Here is a 16,511-nt window from a genome sequence, read left to right as displayed (position 1 = left end):
GGTGCTTGATTAATGAGAGATTAATAGATGGACTTGGGGAGATTGTCAAGGGTAGTTCCTTTTCCAGTACAATAAATGTCAATCCTCCTCTGGCATGGCCCCAGTATTTGCAGTCTTGAAGGATAACTGTCGGGGTACTTGAGCTGCCAGAGGACACTGCAGAGAGAAGAACTCCATATTTTGCAGAACTTCCACATGACCCAGAAGTTCTTCCTTCATTCAGTGTCATGGAACTGGAAGTACTCCAGAATCCAGCATAAAAGAAGCTGCCTGACCTCTTGCAGATGGCAGGTGAGCTGGAGTCAGGCGGAAGAGCACAATGCTTGCTTGTATAATAAAAGTTACTTTATTTGTATCCTTGACTGCACGGATGCATTTCTGTTTGGAATCTGAGGTGCCCCACATACATACATATACACATTTTTATTTTTATATACAATACACACAGTACAGTGAGTAATTTGTAAATAATGCATGCAAGTAATTTAAAGAAAAAGGAACACATTTAGCTGCACATACACACTATATTTGAAGTAAAACTAATCTGAACACAAGTACAAAGTGTCTGGTAGAGAGCAGCATAGTTGTGCATAACATGGAGTTATACTTGGCTGTACTTGAAGAAGTGACTCTGATTGCCCTTTCATAGCAGGAGATGGTATTTATGAGGATGCAACATCCCAAATCTGTTGGCTGAGAGGCAGTATGAGATAAGACAGGTGAGTAACAAAATGACTTTCAGACTGGGCAGTTGTGAAGTAAAAAGAGACAATACAGACAGTCTAACCTGCTCTCCTGAGGGAGAGGTGCAAACGGATTTAAGGTGGGCCGGATCTACAAGTTTTTTCATAGGCTTTGGTAATTCTAGTGTTAATACCGTTAACCAACATCAGACAATTTACAGAGTAAACAAGATCACAACATAGTATCTGACATTATAGTTTCACCTCTGGTTTTTAAAAATATTTGAATTTTTTTAGAACATACAGTTTCATTCTTTATAAAGGTAGCTTTTCTAAGAACTACTGACAATAAACTGGCCTCCACTTGGAGATAAAGTACTATAACAGGTATATGATGCACCATCTTTATCAATTTTAAACTATTAGAAATAAAATACTTGACCTCATGGAATAAACAAGCTGCAGTTATTGTTTCTTGAGGTGGTGTGTTGTGTCCAGAGAGTGCTCTTAGACCTGTGCATGTAGTAGTAGTAGTAGTAGTATCACATGCACAGAGTACAGTATAATTCTTACTTATATGTCAAAGCAATATGTCACCACTCTCCAGCTCCATGATAAATAAGGATGCAAGGATGAAAGTACAGAACTGTTTATCACATATATTTACATCTTTATTAGAAGTTATGTGTATCAGAACACATGCATTAAAATATGTAATTTGTACTCCTTAAAATACTTTCTTCTGTGTTGTTTTTGACTTGATATTTGATATTACACACTCCTAACATCCATCAGTTGAAGGTCATGATAAGCCAACACTCATCCTAACAGCACTGGGTTTAAGGCAGGAAGCCAGCCTTGGATGGGATGCTAGTTCACCGTAGGACGGACATACACACTCATAGAAAATTGATAGATTATACCAACATACAACTCTGTGAACACAACACTAATGACTGCTGGGCACCCACATCTCAGTAATTTGTGAAGAGCACAGCCAAATGACTAAAACTCTGTGGTTACATTAACAGTCTTAACAATTTTTGAGACAAATTTTGCATGTATGACACATTTATCTGGAGATATAATTATTTAAATTGTATGGTACATTTACCATGAGATAATTCTGACTCAATTGCCATATCCTGCATTAGAATTCTAGTACATTGTGATACGTCAAGCTCAGTGCAAATTTTATACATTTTAAAATGCATCCTTATAGAATTGTTCTTATTTGGATGGGATTATTACAGCAGTTGCTTGGGTAGTTTTTGTTTCTTTGTGACCATATACTGGAAAATGCTGATTCACAAAATAAATAGATTCATGACCATAATAAAAAAGTATTCTCATAAAGTGACAAAATATGAAAGTGGTATGTTGTAGTCGAGAACAGATGAAAATACACTAATTCTAATAAATTACGCTAAGGCACAAAAGCCTGTTGTTTCTGTTTTGCAAAACAGCACCTAATATGTCTTGCTCTTTGCCCTTTTTGGTCTCTTATCTCCCAGTTTCCTCCCACAGTCCAAAGACATGCAGGTTAGGAGAATCAATGCTTCTAAACTGGCCCCTGATGTCTGTGTGTTCACCCTTTGAAGGACTACCACTCTGTTCAGGTGTTGTTCCTGTCTTGCATTCGGTGATTGCTGCCTTGGGACCTTGACCTGGATAAGCATGTTAAGATAATGGATGGATGATTCAAGGTATGATGGAAGCAGTGCATCAACACAGCACCCTATTGATGGTTCTACTTTTGACCTCACATTGCCATCTATATCACAGAAGGAGCTACATGGCCACAAATATTGTTTCTGTTTTACCCTGCTGCTCCCCAAGGGTCTTCTGTCCATGGCCATCTTTCATGTCTCCTGAAATAAGGATTCCAACCATCCCTTTTACCATAATTTGTTGCCAAAACATTTGAGTGCAAATTCTGGGTTAGCATCCCTGTCTCCACCTTACTGCTATCTGCTTCTAACATGCACAAGTCACACTGATCAAGTTCCATTACTGTCATGGTAACATGGGTCACATTATGCCTTCTTTAGCTTCTGGTTGTGGTACTTCCAGATATTAGTTACTTTACCATTGCGGCCTTTGGTTCATTGATGCTGCAGCTTGTTGACTGGGACCCTGCCAAGGTACTGACATCATGCCTTGCCCATATCTGCTTCATGCTGTGGTGACATTGTCTATGAGACACTTTACTCTGGCTCCCACATGGCATTGGTGGCCACTTTCCAATGTCAGTATCCAACAGGGATGTCTTTGGTTGTGAGATACTTTCTGTGTGACCTTGTCCTTGCACTAACACATTGTCTATGATTTGTTTTGCCACCCTCTCCTTGCCAACAGTGAGGCAAAAGAAAATGTCCACCTTTGGCTACTCTCTGCACCTACTGAGGTATCCTTTGTTATGGAGGCCTGCAGTGTAACACTCTCTTGTTCCACGAGTTTTGCAACTCTGCCAAGTTTGATTCATTACCCTCAACCTACTCAAGGAAACTTTCCATTTTCTTTTCTCAGATTTTTTCACTTGTACATGTTGCATACCTCAAATATCACCATTTCCTTTTGATACTTCATGTTTCTTTCTAAGCATTTTTTGACTTCTTCTACTGTCTCTGATACATTGTGTTATCTTGCATCTCCAAAAAATGCATGAAACCCTATTTATTCTTCTAATTTTATTTCTTTTGGGTTTATTTCTGTTGGGTTGTCAACTAAGTTCATGGAAAAAAGAAAGAGCCCCCTTAAACTTAAACTTATCCAACAGGTTCATCTGTTCTCTTTCACTAACTGATGAGCGTTAAGTAAATGCAGGTAACATAATGTATATAATTACTGTATTCTACAAATTCAATGGTAGAAAAAAGAAAAATTCACTGTATTTTATATCTAAAAGAAACATTCAATATCCATCCATTTTCCAACCCGCTGAATCCGAACACAGGGTCACGGGGGTCTGCTGGAGCCAATCCCAGCCAACACAGGGCACAAGGCAGGAACCAATCTCGGGCAGGGTGCCAACCCACCGCAGGACAAATATTCAATATGCATACAAAATATTTAATTTTCTTCCCATTTAAAGAAGGGTTATGCAAAATATAAATCTCATTATTGAAATGTAGTATACCTGGCCTTCAGCTCCCCGGTGTTTTATTTTCCAGTACAAAACTCTTTTGTGGCAATGATGTGGTCTCTAGTTCATTTCTCACCAGGAATCAAATCTCATCTTTAAAAATTATAATAGCTGTTATTCTAGATTGATAGCAATGACTTGGTAACAATATTTGCAAATATAAAAAAAAATTGTTAAAACCACAGTAAATACCAAATCTTTTTCCGGAGAAGCTGGAAATTACAATCTAGAACAGTGAAATACCCAAAAGGAGGAAGTCAATGTAAAGGGTGTAACAGGCAACATGGGTTGGCTGGCATCCTGGCCCAGATGGATGATTCCACCCATATCCTTCCTTATAACAGCCTCCCGATCAGATTGGTTAGTGGTACCTTTCTTGATCGGGAGGCCATTATAATGAGTGAGGAGTCAGAACATTAAATAGCATCCAAAATAAGAAGTTTAAGCAGGTCTCCAGCAATGTTGAAAATGCCACAGTACCTAAAGTCAACATGACCTGCCACAAGATGACAGTTCACGCAATTTATTTAAATGTGGTCGAACAATCCTCATTACATCAAGGCAAGTCAGTCTGAAACTTTTCTGACTTACTTTTATCCTTGCTTTGGATCTTTACCCTTTCCATCTCTGGAGGAATTGCTCCCCTGATCAGATGTAACAGAGCTCCCTAGGTGGCAGTGACCACAGTGCTAGAAACAGTCCTAGAAACAGCAGATACATCAATATAGAATTTACCAGGTATGTGACACAAGGCTCCGACTTGAAGGCACAATAGGAGATGCATGACAAGGCAGTTCTTTCATGTATTCATGGATGGCGGCCTACATGCACAGCAGCAGCAGAAGTGTAGTAGTTGCACAGAGTCTTGTTTTCCAAAGCCCTTATTAAATGATGCAAGGAATAAGCAATCCATCCATCCATCCTCTTCCGCTTATCCGAGGTCGGGTCGCGGGGGCAGCAGCTTGAGCAGAGATGCCCAGACTTCCCTCTCCCCGGCCACTTCTTCTAGCTCTTCCAGGAGAATCCCAAGGTGTTCCCAGGCCAGCCGAGAGACATTGTCCCTCCAACGTGTCCTGGGTCTACCCCGGGGCCTCCTCCCAGTTAGACGTGCCCGGAACACCTCACCAGGGAGGCGTCCAGGAGGCATCCTAATCAGATGCCCGAGCCACCTCATCTGTCTCCTCTCGATGTGGAGGAGCAGCGGCTCTACTCTGAGCCCCTCCCGGATGACTGAGTTTCTCACCCTATCTTTAAGGGAAAGCCCAGACACCCTGCGGAGGAAACTCATTTCAGCCGCTTGTATTCGCGATCTCGTTCTTTCGGTCACTACCCATAGCTCATGACCATAGGTGAGGGTAGGAACGTAGATCGACTGGTAAATTGAGAGCTTCGCCTTGCGGCTCAGCTCCTTTTTCACCACGACAGACCGATGCAGAGCCCGTATCACTGCGGACGCCGCACCGATCCGCCTGTCGATCTCATGCTCCATTCTTCCCTCACTCGTGAACAAGACCCCGAGATACTTGAACTCCTCCACTTGGGGCAGGATCTCGCTACCAACCCTGCAATGGAATGAGCAATGCAATAGTAAAACTCTTTTCTTCTTGTAACTTTGCACCTGCTGCCTTGCTGAAATACGCTAGGGTTCTCAATGTGGTGAAGTGTGGGGTCATTAGGGAATGGTTGTTTCTGATACTTTTATGCTTTTCTTCTTCTTCTTCCTTATTTGATCATGGCAGTTTTATAATCCTCAGTATCAATATTGATTAGATTTAAATCTAAATTACTAAAAACTATTGTAGAGAAATGCCAAGCAAAATGACACCTTTTATTGGCTAACTAAAAAGATTACAATATGCAAGCTTTCGAGGCAACTCAGGCCCCTTCTTCAGGCAAGATGTATTTGAGTTGCCTCGAAGGCTTGCATATTGTAATCTTTTAAAGTTAGCCAATAAAAGGTGTCATTTTACTTGACTTCTCACTACATTCATAATGGCTAACATGGTACAACACCCTAGTACTAAAAACTATTGTAAACTAATAATAGTGATGGAATGGCACCCTGTACAGGTGTTGTTTCTGCCTAGTGCCCTGGAGATGGACTCCAGTTGCCTTGTGACCCGACCCTGGATAATTGGGTTGAGAAGATGGATGCATGGATGGGTAATACCACTATGTTACATTTAAGATTCTTTATTTCTTCTTCCTTTACATTTCAGAAGTAACACTCACAGAGCTGGCCACTGCCAGAAATCTTCTTGTCTTTAGTATTTTCCAAAAAGAACCCAAACCAGAACAGGACATCTGTGTATTGAATGCCACTGCTCACTCCCTCTCTCTCACCTCAACCCTCTGCCTGAATGTGCCCAAAACGTTGATGTTTACCCAGAAACACATTTGAATAGTATAAAGTACAAACCTTCTGTATTTAAACATTTAATGTTACACTATCATACTTTCTATCCATGCAGCTATTTTCAAAAACCTCCTAATCCGGAGCTGGATCATCAGGAAGCAGGAGCCTATCCCAGCAAACACTGGGCACAAGTTAGGAACAACACTAGTCCATCACAGGGTGAACACACACACACACAGTAAGGTCAATTTAGCAACACCAAGTTCACCTAACCTGCATGCCTTTGGACCATGGGAGGCGTATGCAGGGGTAACATTCAAATACCATGCAGGGAGGTCTTGTGGCTCCTTGTACAGTGTCATCTCTCTTTTGTTTTTTTCGCCCCACTGTTGGAAAGACTACTGTGTGCTGCTGTCATCTAAAAGAACGTTCAGCTCCTTGGTATAACTCAGAATTGCGATCTATGAAAGCAGCTGGCCGACGCCTTGAGAGAATGTCACGTAAGACTGGCCTCACTGTTCACATCCAGGCTTTCTCTGACCACCAAAGAGCTTACAGAGAAGCACTAACTTCTGCCAAGAACACCCATTACGGCAGAATAATAGAAAGTGTCCATGATAACCCAAGGGTTCTGTTCTCTGTAGTTAATAAACTACTCGAACCCGCATCTGGCCCAACTACCTCTTCTACTGAAGTCTGTGAGGAATTCCTCCACTTTTTCCGTAACAAAATTAAAGATCTAAATAATTCAACTAACATAAATACATCATCTGTTTATATCTCTCCCTGTTTTCCCACTCCATCCAGCTCCTTCTCTAAGTTCTCACCAGTCACATCTGCGTCTGTTAATAACCTGCTTTGTAAGATGAGGCCGACTACTTGTATACTGGACCCCATCCCCACCACACTACTTAAATCCTGCCTTCATGCCATAATCCCGACTGTTACAACAATAATAAACTCATCCCTTGACACTGGCTCCGTGCCGCTCACTTTTAAAATTGCTTCTGTAACCCTAATGTTAAAAAAAGTCTGGCCTTGATGCTGACAATCTTAACAATTTCCGGCCTATTTCCCACTTACCTTTCCTGTCAAAAGTTCTTGAGTGTGTTGTAGCTTCCCAACTCACCAATTACCTAACCTCTAATAATTTGATGGAACCCTTTCAGTCTGGTTTCAGGGCGCGGCACAGCTGTGAAACTGCTCTGCTACGGGTAACCAATGATTTGCTTATGGCAGCAGACTCTGGACAAACTAGCATATTAATTCTGTTAGACCTCAGTGCAGCATTTGACACAGTCAGACATGACATCCTACTGCCCAGAATGGAGAACATGCTGGGTATCTCTGGCACTGACCTCCAGTGGTTCAAGTCCTATCTGACTGATAGGCAAGAGTTTGTTAGTCTTGGCAACAGCAGATCCAGCTCAGCGCCAGTCACACAAGGAGTCCCTCAGGGCTCTGTCCTCGGCCGTCTTCTCTTCTGTATTTACATGCTTCCCTTGGCCATATTATCCGTAGCTATGGACTGGGTTATCATTTTTATGCAGATGATACTCAACTCTACTTCAATGTTAAAAGTGGAACTTCATCAGAGCTTTCTCAGCTCACAACCTGCCTTAGTGAAATTAAAACCTGGATGGAGCAGAACTCTTTAAAATTAAATTGCAATAAAACTGAACTCCTGCAAATTGTGACTAAAATGCAACTTAATAAAATGAGCTCCTTCCCAGTCCATCTTGGTGGTGATCTCATCAGACCTGCCTCTACTGTAAAAAATCTTGGTGTCATTTTTGATTCCTCCCTCTCTTATTCCACCCACATAAATCACATTAAGAAACTTTCTTACTTTCACCTCCGTAACATATCCCGTGTTCGCTCCTTCCTCTCCTTCTCTATTGCTGAGAAACTTGTCCATTCTTTATCACATTCCGCATCGATTATTGTAACTCTCTACTCGCAGGTGCCCCTTCTAATCTTATATCACAGCTCCAGCTTATTCAAAACTCAGGTGTAAGAGTCCTTACTCGAACCAGCAGCAGCGAGCACATAACACCCACCCTGCTCCATCTTCACTGGCTCCCTGTGTCTTGCAGAATCGAATATAAAATCCTACTAATAACCTACAAAGCCTTAAATAACCTCACACCAAACTACATCAGTGACCTTCTCCATCACTATGTGCCTGCCCGCTCACTAAGGTCCTCTGATTCTCGCAATCTTGTTGTACCCCACACTAATCTACACTCCAGCTGTATAGCGCCCAGACTCTGGAATGACCTACCAAAATTAATCAGGTTAGCTGACTCCATGAATTCTTTTAAAAAGCAACTCAAAACTCATCTGTTCAGGAAGGCTTTTAGCTCTACTTGACTTTATTACTCTTCTCTCAGTTTACTTCTCTGTCAAGATGCTCATGTAACCTCTGTGTGTGTGTGTGCTAGACCGCCAATGATGTTGTCTGTTTTTTTTTTCAGAATTCACTGTCTTAATCTTCTTTATTTATTTATCTGGTTTGTACAATGCTATATACTGTATACGCTGCCGTTCTTTATTATATTCTGTAAGTGCCTTGAGCATGGGAAAGGCGCTATATAAATAAAATGTATTATTATTATTATTATTTATTTATTTTGAAAAGTGTGACTTTCCGAAACAGTATGTGTTCAGTTTTGTGATTATTTATTCACTTTGTCATATTAGTTCATTAAGTCATAATGTTATGTTTACTTCTTGTTACTTTTCACTACTTTTTTTCATTCCTCAGGAGAATTAAAGTGTCACCTTCTCATGAAAGTATTGCCAATCGACTGTTTTTCGACTCGACTTGTGGTACTCCTTGTAGGTGACTTCAGAGGCAGGGGTGTCGCGCGTTAACAAATTTAAGTTAAAGAAGCCTTAAACCGAGCTGCATTATTTATAAGGATAAAAGTATGGCACCGTAACTGAAGTGCGCTTACCGTTTGTGTGTTGAAGGCGCTGCCGCGGGAACGCGGGGCCGTTTAGTGAGGCGCGGTGTCTGGGCACACGTATAGCCCGTTATAGTGGCCAGTACGGGCTCCTCCGCACGTATTCAGTTTAACACTCCGGTGTCCTCGCAGCCTGCCCAGCGCAGGCGGTTTAAATTACGGCGCGCCTGTAAGAAATATCCGGCATTTTTTTTTGTAAGGTTAAGCCTGAGATGGGGATCCCGTATTGCTAAATAATTAATTAAATAAATAATTAATTAACTTTCTGGTGTGCTTGAGCTCTGTAGAGCTGTTGACCGTCCCATGGAAGGGGGCTTACACGCGCGCGACAGACAGGGGTTCGGGGCGTGGCGTGATCGTGGCTAGGTGCGTGCGGTAGACGGGGTGGCAGATTGGCTGGACAATCTTGCCGGTTATATTTAAGGAGTTGCCGGCCAACAGGGGTTGTCAATGGACGTAAAGGCGAGGTAAGTTTAAGCAATGCTGAGCAATTGAATGAGCAGTTGTGATTTTGACGGCTTTGTAAATATTCTTTTTGTACATATATTTATATATCTTCGAGTGATAATTTTGGTGGAGGTATATATTCTTATTTGGTGTTGGGACAGTATTGATTTTGGGATTGGTGCCGTTGTTGTTTTTTTTCTTTTTGTATACACACACACACTTGATTTTTTTTTCTTGTGAATTTTTTTTCACTTTATGTATTTTTTCCTGTTGGAGGAGCTTCCTGAGCCTGAGATAAAGGAGGACTACCTTCGTTGTTGGAGTATGTGTGTAGTTTTTGTAGGAGTGCACTGTTTTTGTAAATACACCATATTTTTTCCTTTTTTGTTTTTAAAGGAGTGTCCGTGCTGAATGACTGTGAATCAAAGCCCGCCTGACACTACTGCATTTTTGGTTGTACAGCACTTTTGTAAATAAACTTGCACCTTTCACCCTTCAATTTTTGTCTGTGTCTCATCTCTCTTTTGATCCTGTTCGGTTCATAAACTATCAGATGTCCAGAGTGTAGGCTGGGGCCACTTTCCCACTATACGGGATATCACAAGGGAAGACTAAGTAGTCTTTTTATGCTTACTCAAAAAGTCACTGCTTAATATGTGTTTTAGAAGACTCATAAAAGACTGGGCAACAAAACCTAATAACAATGATGGAATACTATTTGGAGGTGGTAACTATGAAAGCCTCTTCCATGTTGACCAGAAGACAGGTCTTCCAAACCAATGTTACCTTCACCTCAAGCCCCAGAGCCCTGTAGGTGAACCAGCCACAGAGGGGTCTCCTGCTGCAGCCAGACCCTTTTGGGTACATTATGTAAGTGTATCGTAAAGTTGCTTGTTAATCGCTAAGATTCATTGTTTCCTGGAAATGTAGTCCTGTATCTACACTGATGGCTACTATTTAAATAATTATTTCCTAATTAGTTTAATTGTCATTCCCTCCATTAGTTTTTGTATTTTTTAATGTTAACAAAATTGGCCTATGGAACAGAGGTTGTAATATAATGTTCCATGTTATAATTATAACTATACTTGTTATTTTTAACTTCCTTATACTTGAAAACAAAACTATTTAATAAACAAATTCTGAAACAAACATCTCAACATTTTTCTTCTCTCTGATTTAAAGTGTCTGCATATTGTATATTTACTCTTATTTTGTGTTTCCAGATATCAGATACAGAAGAATATTTATTTAAAAGTGCAACAGGAGTCCTTTTTATTTTTCCTAACAATGCACACTTATTTTTTTACATGTGTTACTAAAATGTCAATGTAGACAGGAATATAGGCAATTCAAAGCCATTATATTTCACCAAATGTGGTGCAATGAGAAACCACAGCAGTTCACAAATTTGACTTGAAATCTAAGAATGCTATTGGTGTCCTGGCCAGCCTCATAAAACAAGCATTAGCTGAGTTTAGGACATTCTGTTTTCCTAAAGGGAAATATCTGGCTTCTGGATTTAAAGCTAAGACATCTTTCTCCTGAGGCATAAGGCACAGATCTTGGCCAACGAGACCTACGTTAGCAAGTTTTTTGCAAGCCACGTGGTGGCTACAGAGCAAGAAGCAGCAAGTTTTAATCTTTCTCTGCATACATTTATTTACACAGGTGATCAAATGTTTTAGGGTTGACTTTCTATAGTAAAGCTGAAAACTTTACTTCTCTCTTAACAATTGATCCAAAACACATTTCTTTAAGTCCATTTTTTTGGCGCTGACTACACTTTCCTCAACTTCCCATTGGTCTTTCAGGCCTCCCAAAATCTTACCTTTTAAGACAGTAAAATGAAAAGAATGTGATCAGATTTTATGTAAATGTTGTCTTTTGGTTTCCTTTCATCTTCTTCCCAGACAACACCAGAGCTGACCTGACATCATGATGGGAGAATTTAAGAATGGTCCTTAAATACCTTGTATAGACCCTTCTCTATAAATATTTTTAAAAATGCCTTAGTTGATTTGTGCGTGTATGAAATCTCACCTGTCAAAAGAATTTGATGATTACAGGAGAGCTTTTTTTCTTCAAAGACTCAAATGAAAGCCATCAGGGACGAATCTATTGTCCTCTGCAAAAACAGATCACACACAGATAGGGACGAGGCCTTGGTGAGGTTTGAACTCACGACCCCTGGTTTACGAGACCAATGCTCTGCCTCTGAGCTACAAGGCCAGTTCCGCTACCCCTCTGCTAGGGACAAGCATGTTAATTGAGGGTTAAGGGTAGGCATTGACTTAATTTCAATTATCTCTCTTCTCTGCTTTTGCATTCCCAAGTCAATAAAGGTTGCAAAAGTTCCTGTGTGGTTTGACTGGCTAGTGATACTACCAGTACATGGAGAATGGTTCAGCTGTGAGTCTGTTGTGTACACTCTGGAAAGCATAGTTCTTTATGGAATGAGAAGAAAAAATGTTTGGCTTTGTCTCAAATGCATTTTCAGCTCAGCTGATGATGATTTGCTTATAATGCAGAGCGATTTTTGTTGTTGCTGTTGCTTTTTCAAAGAAGCAAGTAAATAGGTGCCCTTGCAAGGTAAGCTACCAGAAGTGGGGATTGAACCCACGCGGACATTCGTCCATTGGATCTTAAGTCCAACGCCTTAACCACTCGGCCATTCTGGTGAAGGATTGGCACACTTTAGTTAACCTTTGTCTCTGCCACTTGATGACTAATAGCACGAGTCCTGCAAAAAAAATGTTGTCCTATTTCGCAAAGAGGCGGAGATTCCCCTTCTGACCTAGCTAACAATCTTTCGCAATAATTTCTCAACTTTTGTGCATCGTTTTTGGCGTAAAGTGCAGTACTTGAGTTTTCAGTCTTTTGAGCATCTATTACACGTTTAGTCCATCAATTGAGCTTCCAAAATACTTCCCGTATTGCGGGATCATCTTGCATTTGAATTGCGATGTCCTGAGGATCTATCAACGTAGTAAGGTGTGTACAGACAATTTGCTCTTCATCTGCAGATGCTTGTTGATTTTTATCCCCGATGGCCTGTGCAGCTTTGCTGCCCTCTGAGAGTTGAGCTCCATTCCTGAATAGTCTCATCAGTTAGGTAACACTAGAATGCCTAGAAAAATCTCCATTCTCTCTGATCCACCTACTTTTCTTGACATACGCGGGGAAACTCCTGTGTCCTTATCACCTCACCAATTGCCAATTGCTTTTATTTTGCAAATGTGTCTATTATCGGCAATCAAACCACACCCATCTTTCCCCTCTATCCAGGCAACTGCGTATGCCTATCCTGCCACTAACCCTCTCTATTTATCATCCCCTGGCCACAATTTTCACTTTCAGCCCAAGTCTGTGTTGAAGATTTTATCTAGCAATGTGTTGTAAGGAATTATACAGGAAATGATATAGCGTAGTTTAAAATACATATATTTCATGTGTGTGTTGCGTGTCTACAACGATCTGTGAAATGTACGGCGAAATAAGAAATGTCAGTTCTTGTCAGTGATGTGCAGTGCAGTTCGTGGCAGATTTCCAAATATATGAACCCAAAAGAGTAGCTTATTCACCATTCAATAGGCAGCATGCACATTGAATAGTGGTTATGTTTCAAATCTCATCAGTATTCTTTACACACACACAGGTAAGGTACATACTGTATTTGGCTAAGAAAGAGCGCTACATTTATAGCGGCGAGAGAGAGAGCGCGCATTTGCTCTGCACCCTCCATGTCTTCTAAATTTGCCGTTGCAATTCCACAATTCATACTCATTCAATACAAATGAAAGTATAGAGTGGTGTACAAAAAAAAAAAAGGATTTCAATTTTGTCCTTAATTGAAATATTTTTAAAAGTTTTTAATTCTGATGTTTTAATCAATTTTAATACAGACTGTTCAACAATCGGATAACAAGAAAAACAAAAGAATATGTTATGTTAGGTCAAATTTAGTTTTTAAATATTGGATTGTTTTTTCTTAGTCTATCCCATTTTTTATAAAATTTATGGTCTTACCTTTATTTGTAAACGAAGTCTGTGCGCCTATCCATCTCCACGAAAAGCTTTCTTGTAAAAGTCCTCCTTATTTTCCTTTAGTTTTAAAAGTCTTAATCTTCCGTTTTGGCAGTCAGTCGTAACAAAAAAATACAAATAGACGGACCGCTGCAGTGCACTTGACTTTCTGATATCGCTAACTTATTGGCGCCTCTGCGTAAAAGAGCAGCAGCAATGAGCACCTGTTGGGCTCACATGCGCCCCCTTCAGTGCGACACGGTGATGTCGGCCTCGCCTTGTGCCTTTTCACTGCGGATTTATGTCTGATCAGCAAGACTAAATATGTCATAGACATTCATTAAAGATATTAGACAGACTGTGGGAAGCCAGGATGTATAATAAATGTGTCTGCAAATATTATATTGGCGCCATACAGAGAGAAAACAACGGGCAGGCGCCAACTGCATGCTTCAACCCCGTGTGTGAGGGAGAACGCAGTCCGACATGAGGTGAGACTCGTCGATGCCGAATCTCGCGTTTCTCCCGTAAATTTGATTAAGAAGTGCACACATTAAGCGATTTTTACTATAAAAATGATCAAAATTATTGGAATCATACAGAAAACAAATTTAAAGCACAGACAAGTAATAATAGACCCAACACAACATCATGTGAGATGCTAGTAATACCAAGTATGCTGTTTCCCTGTGTTCCAGTATAGATACATCCATCCATCCATCCATTTTCCAACCCGCTGAATATCAACACTATAACTATACAATATTACACTCACCCAAAAGTCACCAAAGGACACAACTAAACATTTAAAAATGCACTGCTTGTTTAAATAGTTTCTTTGTGGTTTTGCCAAAGAATTGTGTTGAAAGTGATAAATATTATGTTTAAATCTGTTATGTGACAAGTTTATCTGGATCCATCCATGGCAGAAACCGTACAGTGTCAGATTTTCAGTGGAGACACTCAAGCACTGGTCAGTAATGTAAGCTGCATCAGGTTGGATTCTGGTTTTATGATAACCTGTCGTATTATCCTGCTTCAATGATACTGTAGATTTATTAACCTATAAGACAACTTTAAATATCTTGATTAACAGTGTGGTTTACATTGGGGAAAAACATCTGAAACCAAGTTTAATGTTTTTTACATTTATTTATTATTAATTTCCCAAATAGATAAAAGAAAACATACTTTAAATGTTTCATTTTCCTAAGGTTAAGTTTCTTAAATATATTCTTATCTGTCTCTAGATATCCTTGAACACTGGAATATTAGCCAAGGTGGTAATATTTGATGGTTGAGCATCATCATTTGGACCTGAAAAGGGCCACATCACCTAACTGCTTTGTTACTTCAAATGTGTAAGAAGAGAAAGCAAATCATCTTTTAGCTTAAAATAAGAATGTATCACTTTTAATAATAATACAAAACATCCAGAGCTGGATTTTGTATTTCTCAAAAATTATTTCGGTCTGCTTTCTAATTTTTAATTTTTGCAATATAACAGTTTTCTCATCTTTACCAGTTTGCTGTAAAAAATTGGTGTGCTTTGCTATGGCATTAGCACTTTTTCTGTACATTCATTCACTGGATTCACTCTTGTTAACTCTTTCTTGCATGTTACTGTTCTTTCATCCTTTTATCAAGCTGACAATCACATAATTGATTTCTCATTATCACCACTGGTCACTGCTACAGAAGCTGACATAGACCTGTCTGTCATGCTGCATAATTTTACCATAAATGAGTTTGAGTAGCACAATGATTTGCAGGATTCTATCCAGCCCTTTCGAGGGTTCATTTGGGCACACTGGAACTTTTCCATTAGACCAGTTAAGGCTAACTAGTCATCTTAATAGCAGGAGTGAAAACAATTTATACCAGAAGAAACTGTAAGTACAAAACAGAAAGGATCTCATCTGGGAATCAAAAGAGGCAGAAGCAGTGCAAGGCAGCAGTGCTATCAAGGGTTATAGCAAGCTGCCACTAAATGATAAGAACATAAGGAATTTGACAAACAAGAGGAGACCATTTGATCCATCAAGCTCACTTGTTTAGCTAGTAGCTAAGCTGTTCCAATATTTCATCCAGCTTCTTAAAGGTTGATAAGGTTTCTGCTTCAACTACATGTCTCAGGAGTTTGTTTCAAATTCCCATAACTCTTTGCAAAAAGAAGTGCTTCCTGGCTTCAGTCCTAAAAGCTCTTCCACCAAAGTCCTACTGGTATTCTCGTATATGTAATTCACTATTTAGTTGAAAGAGTTCTGCTGGATCAGCTTTATCAATGCCTTATATAATTATGATGACCTAAATTAGGTCTCCACACAGTCTCCTGTGCTCAAGACTAAAATGTTTTAAATCTCGGAGCCTGTCACAGTAGGACATGTTCTTAAGTCCTGGGATCCATTTGCTTGCTCTCCTCTGGCTCTCACTAATTAGGTTTCTTGTTTTATGCACTTAAAACTTATGTTTTACTTTAGAGCAGTGTTTCTCAACCTTTAAGTATTTGCGACCCGAGTTTTCATAACAGTTTTAATCGCGCCCCCCTAATGTTTTTTTGAAACCTTAATAAAATGTATTCCTATATTTTTTGCTGCCAATACACCGCTACAAGTTTAAAATTTCCCTACGAATAGTGAAATTACGCCACATATGGCAACATTCGTGCAGCCTTTTTTGTTACTTTTGTTACTTTTTTGTTACCCCACAGTTTGAGAACCGCTGCTTTAGAGAGACAGGGCATCATTAACAATTCTATCAGACCCATCCATCCATCCATTTTCCAACCCGCTGAATCCGAACACAGGGTCACGGGGGTCTGCTGGAGCCAATCCCAGCCAACACAGGGCACAAGGCAGGAACCAATCCCGGGCAGGGTGCCAACC

The 16,511-nt window shown here is 40.1% G+C and overlaps 2 non-coding genes across 2 annotated transcripts; both read right to left on the bottom strand.

Annotated features, from left to right (window-relative positions):
- Window positions 1–11,760: 11,760 nt before the first annotated feature.
- On the bottom strand, window positions 11,761–11,832 carry trnat-cgu (transfer RNA threonine (anticodon CGU)). Its single transcript has one exon. It is a non-coding gene; the product is annotated as a tRNA-Thr (tRNA).
- Window positions 11,833–12,198: 366 nt separating this feature from the next.
- On the bottom strand, window positions 12,199–12,281 carry trnal-uaa (transfer RNA leucine (anticodon UAA)). Its single transcript has one exon. It is a non-coding gene; the product is annotated as a tRNA-Leu (tRNA).
- Between the last annotated feature and the right edge of the window lie 4,230 nt (window positions 12,282–16,511).

This window comes from Erpetoichthys calabaricus, chromosome 2, assembly GCF_900747795.2.
Source record: "Erpetoichthys calabaricus chromosome 2, fErpCal1.3, whole genome shotgun sequence".
NCBI lineage: Eukaryota > Metazoa > Chordata > Cladistia > Polypteriformes > Polypteridae > Erpetoichthys > Erpetoichthys calabaricus.
Note: the sequence above shows the minus strand (reverse complement) of the source record. Positions and strands in the feature narration are given on the sequence as shown.